Source organism: Pyrus communis, chromosome 4 (genome assembly GCF_041283825.1).
Source record: "Pyrus communis isolate YQ-2024b chromosome 4, ASM4128382v1, whole genome shotgun sequence".
Lineage (NCBI taxonomy): Eukaryota > Viridiplantae > Streptophyta > Magnoliopsida > Rosales > Rosaceae > Pyrus > Pyrus communis.
The window spans coordinates 9151999-9167989 of NC_142568.1; positions in this window are offsets into that span (position 1 = coordinate 9151999).

Consider the following 15991-nt stretch of genomic DNA (forward strand, 5'->3'; position numbering starts at 1 on the left):
ACCTACATGCACAAACACACATGCACAAACACACATTATTGCCGTGCACATTCCATTGCACTCCTCCTTTCATTTTCAGCCACATTCCACATGCATTTGCACATGCATTCCCTCACCAAGAAATCATTTAACACATGCATTCACTCTTTAATCCACATGCATTCACACACACTTCACACAAACAACATTCACATGCAAACACAAGCTTTAACCAACAAACAAAACAGCCAACACATGCACCATTACACTCTTGCCGTGAGTTTCATTCCATTTCCAACATCTTCACATGCATTTCCAGCTTTCACATGCCTTCACATTCATTTCCAAACAATAATCACTTCAAATCACATGCACAAACATGCATTTTCAGCACCATTACACTATTGCCGTGAGTTTCATTCCATTTCCAACATCTTCACATGCATTTCCAGCTTTGCACATGCATTTCCCTTTCATTTCAACCCACATGCATCCTTTAATCATTCAAACCATGCAGCCACATTCCCTCCTAGTTGCCATGTTCCCCCATTTCACCTATAAATAAGCATCCATTCTTCCACAATTCATTCACAATCTCATTTCATACACAACACACCACAAACACATCCCTTTCTCTCTTAGCCGTGAGTCTCCCTTAGAATCCAAAAACCATCTTTCCATTTCCATCACTCCTCACTCCATTCCACACTTCCATTCCCCCAAACCAACTATCCTTAGACCTTATGCTACAATAAAGAGGAAGAGAAGAGGGCCTAAACGTTCATACAATTCAAGTTTGAGTTGTTGGAATGTTTAGGTGTTTCTTTGATTTCAAAGTTTAAATTCAATTCTCTTTGTTTTGTACGTATGAGGAATGGAAGAGAAGAGTGCCTAAACGTTCATACAATTCAAGTTTGAGTTGTTGGAATGTTTAGGTGTTTCTTTGATTTCAAAGTTATGAGGAACTAATCCCCTTTTAGCTAGGGGGTGATTCGAAACTATGTTTATATTTGCAATATGAATTGATTAACTTTCGTTGGAATTTCATAAGTTGTGGATTCAATTTGTTTAACCGTTTGATTGATAACTTATTTATGAATGTTTATTAAGAATGCGCGCTTAATTTTCATGCATAAATATGACGCTAGAATATAAGTGAATTTCACTTAATCGTTATGAACTTATATTCACAAGTAGTGGAGGTTGCTTATAAACAATCGTGTTAAACGAATTCTTGGCATAAGTTTCATGCGTATTCCATAGTAACGAATGCCTCGTCAATACTTATAGTTTTCATAATGCTTAATGATCTTTGATTGTATCTTTATTGTGCTTTTCACGTAAAGGACTTTTGGAGAATGTGGTGAATTGCGTTGCGCTAACCCATCCAATTCATTGACTTAAGGAGAACTTGACGGTTAATTTGAGCGGACCTAATTAACCCGGAGTGTTGAGTTTCATAATTTATCGAAAGACCAACTGAGAATCAATCTTGTATGCAAGTATAACATATGTGGAGATGAACCCCGTAGCTAACTTTCCATCCATTTGTTCTTTCTTTTCTTGTTTCTGTTTTCATGTTTAATTTAACTTGTTATTCAATTATGTTAAACATGTGAAACTAATTTCTTTTTAGTTAGAGGCGAATTTGAAGCCATGGACATATGTTGGTTATGATTTGATTTACTCCGGTTATGAATTCATGAACTTTAGATGTGGTTTACTTTTCTGTTTTGATTAAGAACTTGTTTATGTATGTGGGTTGAGGGTCGACACTTAATTTGCATGCCTAAACTTGATGCTAGGATATAAGGGAATTTCACCTAATCGTTATGAACTTATACTCATGAGTAGTAAAGATCGCTAGTCACGATTGTGTTTAGTAAACCCTAGGCTGGATTAACATGCGTATTCCATAGTTATGAATGCCTAGTCGATGTTTATGATTTCCGTTGAACTTAATGATCTTTGTTGAATGTCTCTATCATGCGTATTCCATGGTTAGGGACTTTGATTAGGAATAATTTGGTTGTAATGCGTATCCCATTCAATCCAATGAATCTAGGGAAATCTGAAAGTTAGTTTAAGCGAACCTAATTAACTTGGAGCATTGTCATTCATCGTTTGTTGAAGTCACAGCTGGGAGTCAATTTATATGCTTATGTTCATGTGTGGATAAGGAACCCTCTAACTAGTTTTTCTTCATTCTATTCCATCAATTTCGTTTGTACAATCTGTTTTGTTTCCAAGTTTCTATTTTAGTTTAATTTCATCCAAAACCAATCCCCCATTTATTTTAAAGTGTTAGATTAGTTAGAAATACATTTAGTTTGTGTTTATAAGTGTTTTGATTCATTTTATTTCCCAATTTCGTCCAAATTCACCAAAGTGCTCAAAACTGCCCAGAAAGTGATTTTAAGGCAGTTTTGAGTGTTTTGGGTGATGTTTGAGTCTTTTGGTTTGTTTTAGTGTTTTAAAGTTTAGTTTTGCAATATTTGAGTCTAGTTTAGTGTTTCATATTGTTATTTTACGTTTTTGAGTCAAATCCAAGTGATTAACAATCCCTCCTAATCCCCGGTCCAGAACGATCCCTACTTATACATATACTACAATTTGACGAAAAGAGGGTTTAATTTGTGTGCGTATAAATCTCGCATCAATATACGGGAGGCTCGGGTCCTTCGTTTTGAGGTCGATCCCTATATAGACATCGACGCCGCCGAATTACCCTTTTCGCTTAAAGACCTCCAGCGTTTGCGCTTTCATTTCGAAGTTTTCTCGGCTGTATCGCTCTTCGGCCTCACGGCCGACGAGGAAAAACGGATAGCACGGTTGGATACATATCTAGACACGAAGAACGCCCGTATTGCCTATGAAGAATGAGCCCGTGTAACAAAGGACCAACGTAAGTCTTCGGCAGTCAACATCGTCAAGGAAAATAGCCCACCCGCACTCGATTTGGTTCCCACGTCTCAGATACCGGTTCTTACCGAGGAACTCAAAAGTTTGATCGAGGATGATCCGTCGACTGCCACGGTGGTTAGTTCTGCAGAAGACGACGACCACGATCCAATGGGCCCCTCGGTCCTCGAACATATGGAGATCAGCATGGTCCACGTCCTACCAGCTGAATTCCAACCAAGTACCCACCAGTCGAATTTCTTGGACGGGGACGTAGTGGCCGAGGAAGCAACACAAGTAGACTTCGTCGCAAACGACGACGACAGAGAAAACCGAAGCGGGGACAACCTTAAGGCCGCTTTGGCCGAGCTATTTCCCCGTTCCCCCTCGGTTAATCTCTAACACCTGAAGCCGTTGTATGTCACGGCTCACATCGAAGGATTTCCTATTTCTAAAGTGTTTGTCGACTGTGGAGCCACAGTCAACATTATGCCAATATCCCTCATGAAGGCTTTACGCCGTTCTGATAATGAACTCATTCCGTCAGGGATCACTATGAGCAGCTTCGTTGGTGATAAGTCTCAGACCAAAGGAGTGCTCCCGTTGGAAGTTAGCATTGCCGTTGTTAACACATGACGACATTCTTTATCATTGATTCCAAGACCGATTATAACGCACTACTTGGCCGCGACTGGATCCACCAAACCAGTTGCATTCCTTCATCACTATACCAGGTCCTCATCTTTTGGGATGGCAAATCGGTCGTAGTCCACCCAGCCGATAACCAACCATTTGAAACCAACATGATTCAGGCTCGCTATTATGATGATCACGTCGGCTACATCACCCTCCAAGGCCTTAACGAGGATGGGCGGCCGACGAGAAATTCGGTACAGAAAGTGATTGAGGTCGGCGCCGAGACTGTCCAATAGGATTCGGCGAGACTTGGCTTGGCAGATTTAGTCATCAATACCGATGATTGAGCACACCACGCAAGAACGACGTCAGGCCGCGGTTTCATCTACAATGGAACGACTGCTGGCCCATTGGTACGCCATTACCAAACAACCACACTCTGGCATCAATTTAATCGAATTTCTGGCCGAAGCAGATAACGGCCCCGTTCTATCTTTCGACAAAGTTCAGGCGGCGCCGGCCGAACTCGAAGATCATCGGCCTCAAGTCAAGGACCCATTAGAAGAAGTTAACGTAGGCACGGCCGATGATCCTCGAACATTGTTTATTAGCGCATTACTCCCACCGTCCATGAAGGTCGAACTCCGTAAGTTACTCCAGGAATTTAAAGATTGCTTCGCGTGGAGCTATCATGAAATGCCAGGCCTCGACCGAAACCTTGTAGAGCATGAGCTACGCATCAAGGAGGGGTGTAAGCCTTTTAGACAACCCCTTCGCCGATTTTCGACCGAAGTACAACTAGGCATTAAAGAAGAATTAGTTCGGCTTCTAAAAGCTGGGTTTATTAGGACCGCTCGGTATGTCGAATGGTTGGCCAATATCGTCCCCATGTTAAAGAAAAACGGTGCCCTTCGCATTTGCATCGATTTCCGTAATCTAAATCTGGCTACTCCCAAGGACGAATATACGATGCCAATCTCATATTTATTAATTGATGCCGCAGCTAATCATGAATTGCTATCTTTTATGGACGGTCATGCGGGTTACAACCAGATTTTCATCGCCGAAGCTGACGTCCATAAGACAGCTTTCCGTTGCCCTGGGGCACTTGGTACTTACGAATGGGTAGTCATGCCATTCGGCCTCAAGAATGCCGGCGCCACATACCAATGAGCCATGAATATCGATGATGTGGTCATAAAATCCAAACGCCGTCAAACACACCTGGACGACCTGTGATAGGAGCATATTCATGCGACTTAAATGGCTTGTTCTCGTGCATTTACGTTATGTTTCTTTAGTTATTTTAGTCCTTTATGCTTCTTTTGTGTGTTTTCAGGTTCTAAGGGCAAAGTATGCAAAAGGATGCCTTTTGGAGCCTTTTGGAGCAAATTAGAGATTGGAATGGATATCATATGCTTGGAGCCAAGAGGATGGACGAAATTGAAGGATTCCTCCTCCATTGCAGCCACATGCACATTCAATCATTCACACCAAAACCTTGCACATGCTTTCCCATTTCATTATTCATTCACCTTGCAGCCACTCCACATGCATTTCTAGCTTTTCCTTTGCATTCCCCCTTTAATCAACACATGCATCCACTCACCAAGAAATCATTCATTCCACATGCACCCAAAACACCACCAGAAATCATCATTGCCGTGGGTACCTATCCCATTTCAGATTGTCATTCCACTTCATTGCACATGCATCTTCATAATTCAACACATGCATTCATTATTTATTTACTTTGCATCCTTTAATATTAATCACATGCACATTCAAACAAACACAATCATTCCAGCCATACCTTGCATTTTCAGATTGTTCCTCCATCATTGCACCACAATGCAGCCACATGCACTTGTTCCTCTAACATTTCAGCCACTTGCACTCCCATTCTCTCCCAAAACCGTGCACATGCCTTCTCCTTGCATTTCCAGCCATTCCACATGCTATTTCAGCCACATGCACTCATAATCATTCAACCAACATGTGCACATGCAACCTAGCTGTCATGTTCCCCCCATTTCACCTATAAATACTCATTCATTCACACTCATTCAGACACATTCATTTCACAACAGAAATTGGTCCCTTGGGGCCGTGCCTTTCACAAAGTCCATCCATTTCTTCCATAAACTCATCCATTGCAGAAATGTAGACCATCAAACTCCCTTGTGCCGTGCTCTCCCTTACAATCCAAACACCATCCTTCCATTTCCACCACTCCTCTTCCATATCTCTACCACTCCCCAAACCATTCACACCATCAAACTCACCTTAGACCTTGTGCCACAACGAAGAGGAAGAGAAGAGTGCCTAAACGTTCATACAATTCAAGTTTGAGTTGTTGGAATGTTTAGGTGTTTCTTTGATTTCAATGTTTAATTTCAATGCTCTTTGTTTTGTACGAATGAGGAATGGATGATAAGAGGGCTTAAACGTTCATACAATTCAAGTTTGAGTTGTTGGAATGTTTAGGTGTTTCTTTGATTCTCTTTGTTTTGTACCATGAGGAACTAAACCCCCTGGTTAGGGGGTGATTCGAATATATGTTTATGCTTGCATTTTGATTTGAATACTTCTAATTGCGTTTCATAAGTTGTGGATTCAATTCGTTTAACTGTTTGATTGATAACTTATTTATGTATGTTCATTGAGAGTGCACACTTAATTTTCATGCATGAATATGACGCTAGAATATAAGTGAGTTTCACCTAATCGTTATGAACTTATATTCACAAGTAGTGGAGGTTGCTTATAAACAATCGCGTTAAATGAATTCTTGGCATAAGTTTCATGCAATCCATAGTAACGAATGCCTCGTCAACACTTATAATTTTCATAGAGCGTAATGATTCTTGCTTGTACCTCTTCTATGCATTCATGTTGAGGACTTGTGGGGAATGTTTTGAATTGTCGCATGCATCATCCAATTCAATAACGTTAGGAAGATTTGAAGGTTAATTAGTGCATCACGGTTAACTTGGGGTGTTGAGTATCATAGTTTATTGAAATGCAATTGGAAATCATTTTATTATGCAAGTATAACATGTATGGAGATGAACCCCTTAGCCATTCTATCATCCATTCATTCCATTCCACCAAATTCGTTTTACAATCTGTTTAGTTTATTAACTTGTTTTGTTATTTCAATTTTCGTATAAATCTAAATCCCCCTTTACTTTATTGTCTAATTTAGTTAGAAAGTGTCTTAGTTTGTGTTTATAAGAGTTTTGAGTCATTTTGTTACACAAATTCGTCCAAATTTGTGTTTGTGCTCAAATCTGCCCAGAAAGTGGTTTTTAGGCAGATTTGAGTGTGTTTGTGTTGTTTTGAGTCTTTTGGTTTGTTTTAGTGCTTTAAAGTTTAGTTTTGCATTCTTTGAGTCTAGTATAGTGTTTTATATTGTTATTTTACGTTTGAATCAAGCCATAATCTTAAATTCGTCCAACATTGGGTTTAAGGTCAGAAACTGCCTAGTTAGTGTTTTTAGGCAGTTTTGAGTCTTTTGAACTTGTTTTGAGTCCTTTGAGTCTTTGTGAACGTTTTTAACTTTGTTTTTATATTTTTGAGTCAAATCCAAGTGATTAACAATCCCTCCTAATCCCCGGTTCAGAACGATCCCTACTTGCACCTATACTACAATTGATAAAAAAGAGGGTTTAATTTGTGTGCGTATAATTCACGCACCAACCTGCGGCAAGCGTTCCTTCGCATGCGCAAGAACAACCTTAAGATGAACCCGGCCAAGTGTGCTTTCGGTGTTTCGGCCGGTAATTTCCTAGGATTTTTGGTACACCATCGCGGCATCGAGGTCGACGAAAATAAAGCCCGCGCCATCATTAGCGCGCCACCTCCGACGACAAAGAAACAGCTCCAGTCGTTACTCGGGCAGATAAATTTCCTCCGTCGCTTCATCGCCAATTCGGCCGGTAAGATGAAGGCATTCTCTACGCTCCTTAAACTGAAGGAGACCGACCAATTTGAATGGCGCGAAAAGCATCAAACTGCGTTTACGCAAATCAAGGTGGCCCTTTCCACCCCACCCTTGCTCGTTCCACCTTGTCGCAACAAACCCCTTAAATTATACATTTCGACAGCCGCTGAATCCATTGGTTGTCTCCTCGCGCAAGATAATAATGTAGGGCGTGAACAAGCGATCTTTTATCTTAGCCGAAATCTGAATTCCCCAGAGCTCAATTACTCACCGGTCGAAAAACTTTGCTTAGCTTTGTTTTTTGCCGCATCTAAGCTTCGGCATTACATGCTCCCATCAGTCACGCAAGTCATCGCCCAAACGGACGTAATCCGATACATGCTCACTCGGCCCATTGTCAAAGGCCGAATCGGGAAATGGACACTCGTTTTATCCGAGTTTAGCCTTCAGTATGTACCCCAAAAGGCCGTCAAGGGGCAAGCCCTCGCCGATTTCTTGGCCCAACATCCCTCCCCTTATGGTTTTGAGGGAGGCGACGTCGACATCGGTTTCGTCACCACACGCGATAACCATTGGACTATGCATTTTGATGGTTCCAGTACTTCGACCTCGGCGGGTATCGGTATCGCAATTCAGTCGCCTGACCACTGCCGATGGTATTTTTCTCTCCAGTTAGATTTCAGCTGTACCAATAATCAGGCCGAATATGAAGCCCTCATTATCGGCCTCCATGTTTTACACGATCTGCGGGCCCCCCGCGTTCTCGTCCTTGGTGATTCCGAACTTGTGATTAACCAATTGAACGGCGTGTTTCGTTGCATGAGTTGTACTTTAGCTCCCTATCACATGGTCGCCACCTATCTGGCCGAGTCGTTCGAACGGATCACATTTGAACACATTTCACGTATCCACAACACCGACGCCGACGAACTCGCCCATATCGCCTCCGGAGCACAACTCATGGGGGGCGAACTAGGTCGAATTGTGGGAATTGCAACCACGGGTCAACGCTCGTACCCCGCCTTGATCAATCAGCAAACTCTCCAACGCGCGCACGTAATACGCACAAGGGTAATGTCGCTCCCATCCCTACTAGAACGAGGAGATCCCGTAGAAGTATGTGCCGTCGAAGTAGAACCTGATGATTGGAGAAAGACGATGTTACGGTACCTCGATAACCCCAATGGGAAACACGACCAAAGAACGAAGGTGCTCGCCACGAATTACGTGTCGTATCAAAATGAATTATATCGCAAGGGCGAGGACGGGTTACTACTATTGTGCCTCGACCCACATAAAGCTGCCCAAGCAATGGCCGAGGTACATGAAGGAATTTGTGGGGCACACCAGTCCGGACGAAAGATGCGCTGGTTGCTCCGACGACACGGTTATTTTTGGCCCAATATATTAAAGGATTGCATCGAATATGCACGGAGATACGTACCATGCCAAATTCATGGACCCGTGCAGAGAGCCCCGGCCGAATTACTACACTCGGTTACTAAACCATGGTCGTTCAGGGGTTGGGCAATGGACATAATTGGCAAGATCACGCCATCATCGGGGGCAGCGAAACACGCGTGGATAATTGTGGCAACTGACTATTTCACTAAGTGGGTCGAGGCAAGATCATACGCCGAATTAACTGCTAAAGAGGTATGCAAATTCGTAGAGGAGAATATTGTGACCAGATTCGGCATGCCAGAAATGATCATAACTGATAATGGCACTATATTCACGGCCGATAGGTTTAAGGAATACGCGGCAAGTTTGAATATCCGACTCGAGCAATCTACGCCGTACTACCCACAGGCAAACGGGCAGGCCGAGGCAAGCAATAAAGTGTTGATCGGCATCCTTGAAAAAATGGTAAAAGAGAAACCCGGGTTGTGGCATTTGAAGTTAAATGAAGCATTATGGGCATACCGAACTTCACCCCGGTCGGCCACTGGAACCACTCCTTACGCGTTAACTTATGGACACGACGTTATGTTACCGGTCGAGCTGAGTATAAGCTCGTTACGAGTAATCGAGCAGAGTAATTTGTTCAGTATTGAATATAGTCAAGTGATGCGACAAGAATTAGAAGACATAGAAGAAAGTCGAATCGACGCGGGTAACTTATTGGTAGCACAAAAGAAAATTGCCGAGCGAGCGTATAACCAGCGTGTAAGACAAAAAACGTTCGGCGAAGGAGAATTGGTTTGGCAAACTGTGTTGCCTGTTGGGATTAAAGACCCCAGATTTGGTAAGTGGTCGCCGAATTGGGAAGGGCCATTCATCGTTCACAAAGTCCTCGGCAAGGGGGCATATCATCTAAGAGATCGGACGGGTCCAGTTCACAAATTGCCGATTAATGGAAAGTTTTTAAAGAAGTACTATCCAATTACATGGGAAATGCAAGAGTAAGACCATTGTGTTGATAGCAAAACGACCATTGTATTGATAACAAAAGAATCATTACAAGAAGAACAAATACAAATACAATGATAAAATCCTAAGGGGTCGAGGGGAGGAAAGTCTCGAAGGCAGCTTTTAGCTCCAGCCACTTCGCTTCGCTCAAAATAATCTCAGCCTGCCTCGTCTTCTTGTTGCACTGCAGTTGCTGGATACGCCGTGCGCCGGCAGCGAAGGCCGTCAGCCGAGCCTTGTTGGCCTCAAAGTCCTTCTCAAGCTCGGAAGCAACAGCCGACCTTTGCCGTTGAAGGTCAGAAATTTGACGCTGGAGGTCAGAGATCTGGCGATCAAACTCGGTCAGCTTCGCTTTCTTTGCCTTGATTGCCTCCATCTCTACTCGGCCAGCTTCATGCGCGACCTTGGCCACCTTCAAATCATCCTCGGCTTGTAGGGCTCGCTCGAAGATAAGAAAGTGCTGCCGAGACCGCTCCAGGAGGTCGGTGAGGAAAGAGATACCCTCCGTGCTCAGGTGACCACCGCTGGCGAGGTCATTAAGACACTCTCCAACGGAGTCAAGGCCCTTGCATCGGAGAGCTTGGGAGGCAGTAAGAGACAGGACTTCGTGCAGCTTCACGAAGACTTCGGCCTCGGGCATGGCGCCCGCTGGTTCGGCAGGAGCAACAGAAGAACCGGCCTCACCGGTCGTGCTCTGAAGAAGAACGTCGAGCTCCACTTTCCACGATGGCTGCACATGAAAGGAAAACTTTGTGAAGGAAAGGAAGACATCGTGATACAGTGCATGACAAAAAAGGGATTATTTTAGACCTGTCAAGAGGAGACTTCGGCCATGCCCTCTGGGTCATTGCTCGAACCCAGGGAACTTAATGGCCGAGCCCAGTACCTTAGACTGCTTCGCAATTCACGCGGCCGATGGAGGTCATCTACATTTGATGGCATTTAATAGTCTTTTAAAAACACATGTCACGAAAAAATCAACACAAAAGAAACAAGACTTACAAAGGCCGAAGAGACTTCCTGCGGAGGAATGGGAGGGTCTTCATCCTGCGGGTGGATCGGCATTTCGGCCATGGCCTCAGGATCGGCCATAGGTCTCTTGCCGCGAGAGGAGAGTTGACTAGTCGACGACGGCGTTCCAGCGGGACTTCATCGCTCTCGCTCTCGACATCCTGAATAAAAAGAAAAACATGTTGCATTACGACTAGAAACCCAAATAGACGAGTGGAAGTAGAATTATACCTCCAGAATGACCGTTGGAGTCGAGGGTGCTTCGACAAGTGCAGCCGACTTCCCCACTGCAGGCGCCACGACCGGCTCCGAAGCTGGAGCTAGTGCAACGATGGGATCGGCCGTGGCCTCAGGAAGGGAGACGGCTGGAGGAGTCGGGTTTGGAGAAGCCGGGGCAGCTGGCATAGAAGGAGAGCCGGCAAGAGCAGGCGTCCCTGTAGTGTCGCTAGGGACGACATGAATCTCCCGGTCGCCCTTCTTCGCCAATTTCTTGACGCGTTTAAAAGGGCGAGGAGCATCAACCCCCGGCTCGGCCTCTCGGTGGGGGCGTTTGGCAGGGACCGTCCGCCCGGTGGCGATTGTCCTCTTCGTGGGCACCAGCTTCTTCACCTTCGCCGCTGCAGCGACCACTTCAACCTTCTTCGACCCGCGACCCTCTGAAATAGCAAAGTAATTAGTAACAAGGACAAGTGAGTTTTTTTTTTCTCTGAAATAGCAAAGTAATTAGTCGACAATATACCTTGGGCCGACTCCTTAGGTTGGGTCGAGGGCGCTGGTCTGGGCCGATCGCCAAAGACTTTGCTCACCACGTCTTCGGCCGAGGCGCCGAAGAAGTCGCAGGTGTACTCGTCCCACCAGTCCCCAAAAGTGTCGGTGCCCAAGGATTCTGGAACGGTTGGCCGAAGACGGAACTTCTTGCACCGATCCTGAAACTCTTGCTCCGTCGTCCGGCACTCCCTTTCGGAAGAACCAGAAAGACGTCCCCGGCTCAGGAGGGAACGAGAGATGAGCAGGGGTACGGGGCAACCTTGGAGGTAGCCGAGCTGCCGGGCGACAAAGTGGGGATGGTAGACCTCCCAACTGGCTCGGCGGGCATCGCAACCAAGGGGAAGGTCGCGAGCCAGTACGATTGACCCCCAAGATTGACGGAGGCCCGCGTCCTCGGCCTCGGCCCAAGCTGCCGTCGGGAGCCCGATCGAAGCAGGGTACTCCTGGCGCCGGCACACCAGGAACTCGTCGTCCGAAAGAACATCGAGACTGAAAAACTGCTTAAGGACCTCGTCAGCCCGGTGAGGAGGAGCCAGTCGAGAGGCCAGTTGGGGGCCGAGGGTGGCCGAGCGCTGGAAAGCGGGGATCTCAGGCCAAAGAGTGGAGAAATAGACCTGCAGCCAGAGTTGGAAGACCCAGAGGGGCCCGTTCTGGTGCGGGTCAATCTTGTTGATGGTCGTCTCAGCCAAGCAACGAAAAAGGTTGGCGAGAATAGCCGGGCTGAGCGCCAGAGAGTGACCACTAGCCAGGGCCTGGGCCACCGGCATATTCTCGACCAAGCACTTGTTCGACCTGGTACAACAAATAAATTTGTTGTACCAGTAGAAGAGGAAGGCTTCATGTTCTCCCTTCCTGAGACTCTCCTCGCCTCGGCCGGCAAAGTGGAGAATCAGAGTATTGTAGTTGAAGAAGTTCTTATGAAGCTTCTGAACTTCTTCTCTTGAAGGCTCCCGATCGCCTCGGCTGAGCGTTTCGACGGCCGGCTCGTCGAAAAACGCCTTTAGGTCAATGAGGGAGGGGCATCCAGAAAGAGCGGCGTCGATTGGGAGGCCGGATGGTGGAGTCCCAAGAATGGCCGAGATGTCGAGGATTGTAGGGCCGAGAGGGCCGAATGGAAGGACCATGGTGTTGGTGGCCGAACACCATAGAGTCAAGGCCGCCATAAGCAGCTCCTTGTCTATGGTAATCTCCATGGTCGAGAGCAGGATGGCATCATAGATACCAAGGGCTTTCCACTCCTCACCGAAGAATGATCTCATTCGGTCCACCCAGGCGGCCCAGGCTGTGGTGGTCAAAGGCCAAGCTCCTTGAGGCCGAGCCAAGCACCATTTGGACCAGTCGAACCCTTGAAGCAGGGGTGTTAGGCACTGCTCCTTGAGAAGATTGGTGATGCACGACGGCACTGCATCCCTGAAGAGGGGGCCCAGAATCTGATGAGTGGTGGCCATGTCATTCTCGAAGCGTAGTGTTTTGATCGCATTCCGATCGATGAAATTTTTGCATTTGTTGACCTCGTCAGAGAGCTTCGAAATAAAGGAGGCCATTGGTAGAGATGAGAGGAGATGGTTTGGAAGAAGGAAATATTACAGAAGGAAGAACTGGGAGGTTTTGGCTTGAACGAACAGGAATGATAAAATTGGGATTTTGAAATTTCTGAAGGCGTAAGATGCGAATGACAGAAGTGTGGGTATTTATAGGCTTTTCAGAATGAAGATTAAACGTCTGGAATTCGAAAAGCACTGGAATTCGAAAAAGGACTGGTTCAAATTGGGGGGAAATACCGTGAAAGGTTCCAATCATTTCGGATATTTTGGGAACCTGCGAAGATGGGATCGAGGAGTCGAAAATCCAGGACGCACGATTGCGTGCGGCGCCAGTTTTAATGCATTAATGAGGATAAGACGTTTCAGTTAGTGCACGGTTTCGAGGCCCATGATTGAAAGCTTTTAAGAGCGGCGGAGAATCGACACGTGGCCACGTGTTGGGGGCAACGAGGAAAGTGCAATCATGTTTCATAAATGTGCAGGAATAATGGTCATTAAGGAAGTAAAGTCCAAAAGCAATAAACGTTTTCGCTTCTTCAAGGCCGAGGCCCGACCAAGAGTTAACAGTCGGCGACCTCAGAAGCGAGGGGGCAATTTGGGCCCAAAATACGATTGTTGGGCCGAGCAGCAGGATGTGCTCGGCCCAAGGTGATGACAAATACTATGGGCCGAATAATAAATCCCGGGCCATCTGGCAGGGTCGGCCAAATCCTATCCTAAGTAGTCCAGATGAATGGAAAAGGTCGAGGAAGTCCTGGTGCGACCAGGATTCTCGACCGGCAAGGAATGGAGTCTCGAAAAGAAGGAAATTCAAAATCCCAGTGGGAGTAGGTTTGTTCGAGTTAGAGTCGAGATGGGACAAGGACTCCCAATCCAAATCAAAATTGGTTTCAAGGAATGGGGTACTATAAATACAAGAGATTATGCAACATAAAAGCCTTTCAAATCAGCATACAATTGCCCTGCGCAAAACCTCTCAAACACCTTGAGTTTTTTCGCTTTCTTTTCCTGTCGACACACCTTCAGTTTGGATAAACAGCACTGTGGAAGCACCCGACGAGCATCTTCAGTTTGGATAAACAGCACTGCTGCCGTAGAATCAGCCGACCAAGAAGCACCTTCAGTTTGGATAAACAGCACTGCGTCGAGGTCGACCGGTTATCTATCTAAGTCTCGGCCGAGAAGGGTTTTCGAACCTTTATTGGCAGAGGTCACCTTACTAGCCTTCTTGGCATAGTTAGGTGTTACGAATTGCATTACTCGGCGTATTGGACGCCGAGTGGTTTTATGATTGGATACTCGCAAGTAAGTTTCAGGGTTCGGCATTCCGACGGCCGAACTACGTTTACCATCAAGACATACATCACGTTTGAGTACCTGTGCCCATATAGTTTGGTCTCGATTCGACGTGCTTATACTCTTACGAATATAATCACAGTGACCGAATCGGGCTCCGACGATTTGTGAACTCCGCAGAATTAGTAGCCTTGTCTTCAGGCTGTAGAACCCAGAGACCGAGAGTTTTCCTTCCTCGGTCGCAATCGCAAGATAGAGAAGTCAACGATGCGCTCAAAGCTACATCAACAAATTTTACTCCTCGGCCAAGTCCGGCCGACGAGTTGGCACGCCCCGCATTCGACCGAATGACGTAGTTAGCTTATTAGTTACTCGGCCTGCGCGCCACGTAGGTTTTGTAAGTTTTAGAGTCAACAGATACATTTGAACACAAATTGATTTCCAGTTGCTTTTTCAATAAACCATGAACCTCAACACCCCAGATTAACCGTGACATCCCTAATTAACCCTCAGATTTTCCTTAAGTCATTCAATTGGATGGACAACACATCGGCAACCAAATTGTTCTTCCCAAGTTCCCTACATGAACTGCATAATAGAGACACAAGCAAAAATCATTAAGTTTCGTGAAAATCATAAGCATTGACAAGGCATTCGTAACTATGGCATCATGATACTCATGCCAAGAATTTGACTTAACATGATTGTGACAAGCAACCTTTACTACTTATGAATATAAGTTTGTAACAATTATGTGAAACTCCCTTATATTCTAGCATCAAATTCAAGCATGCAAACTAAGTAGGCCTCCTTAATCAACATACAAGAATAAGTTCTTAATCAAACGGTTAAGTAAATTGCATTCACAATTTATGAAATTACAACTAGAATTAATAAATTCATATCACAAATATAATCATGGTTTCAAAGTCTCCCCTAGCTAAAACAGGTTTAGCCTCTCATGTTCACAGCAAAACAAAGAAAACTTAAATTAAACATTGAAAACAAAAGATAGATTACACCTAAAAACATTCCAACAATCCAACTTGAATGCAAAAACGTCCAAGGCTGCTTCCCCTCTCCTTCTTCCTTGCTATGCTGCGGCTCAAAGGTTTTAGGGTGTGAAAAGTGGGTTGTAGTGTATTAGGGTGAAGGATAGATGAATGGCAGGGAGATATGGTAGAAGAAGAAGTGCAGAATGGTGTATGGAAGGTGATGAGGGCTGGGGGATGATATCTTGAAGGATGAATGATGGCTGGTTTTGTATATGTGTGTATGGGTGTGGCAAAGGGTATATATTTGAGGGAAAGGATCTTAACTTTAATTAAATGGTTTAGGAAAGAATTGGACCCCAAATCCACAAGGAAAAGGAGAATTAAAGTCAGAATCCTAAGGGAAAAAGGGAAGGGATATGCAGGAAGGAAGAATAGGAAAAGGAATGTGGTTTCCCTTGCACGGCAAGGAAAGAGAAAGGGTAAGGTGAGTGCGGCATCCCCCT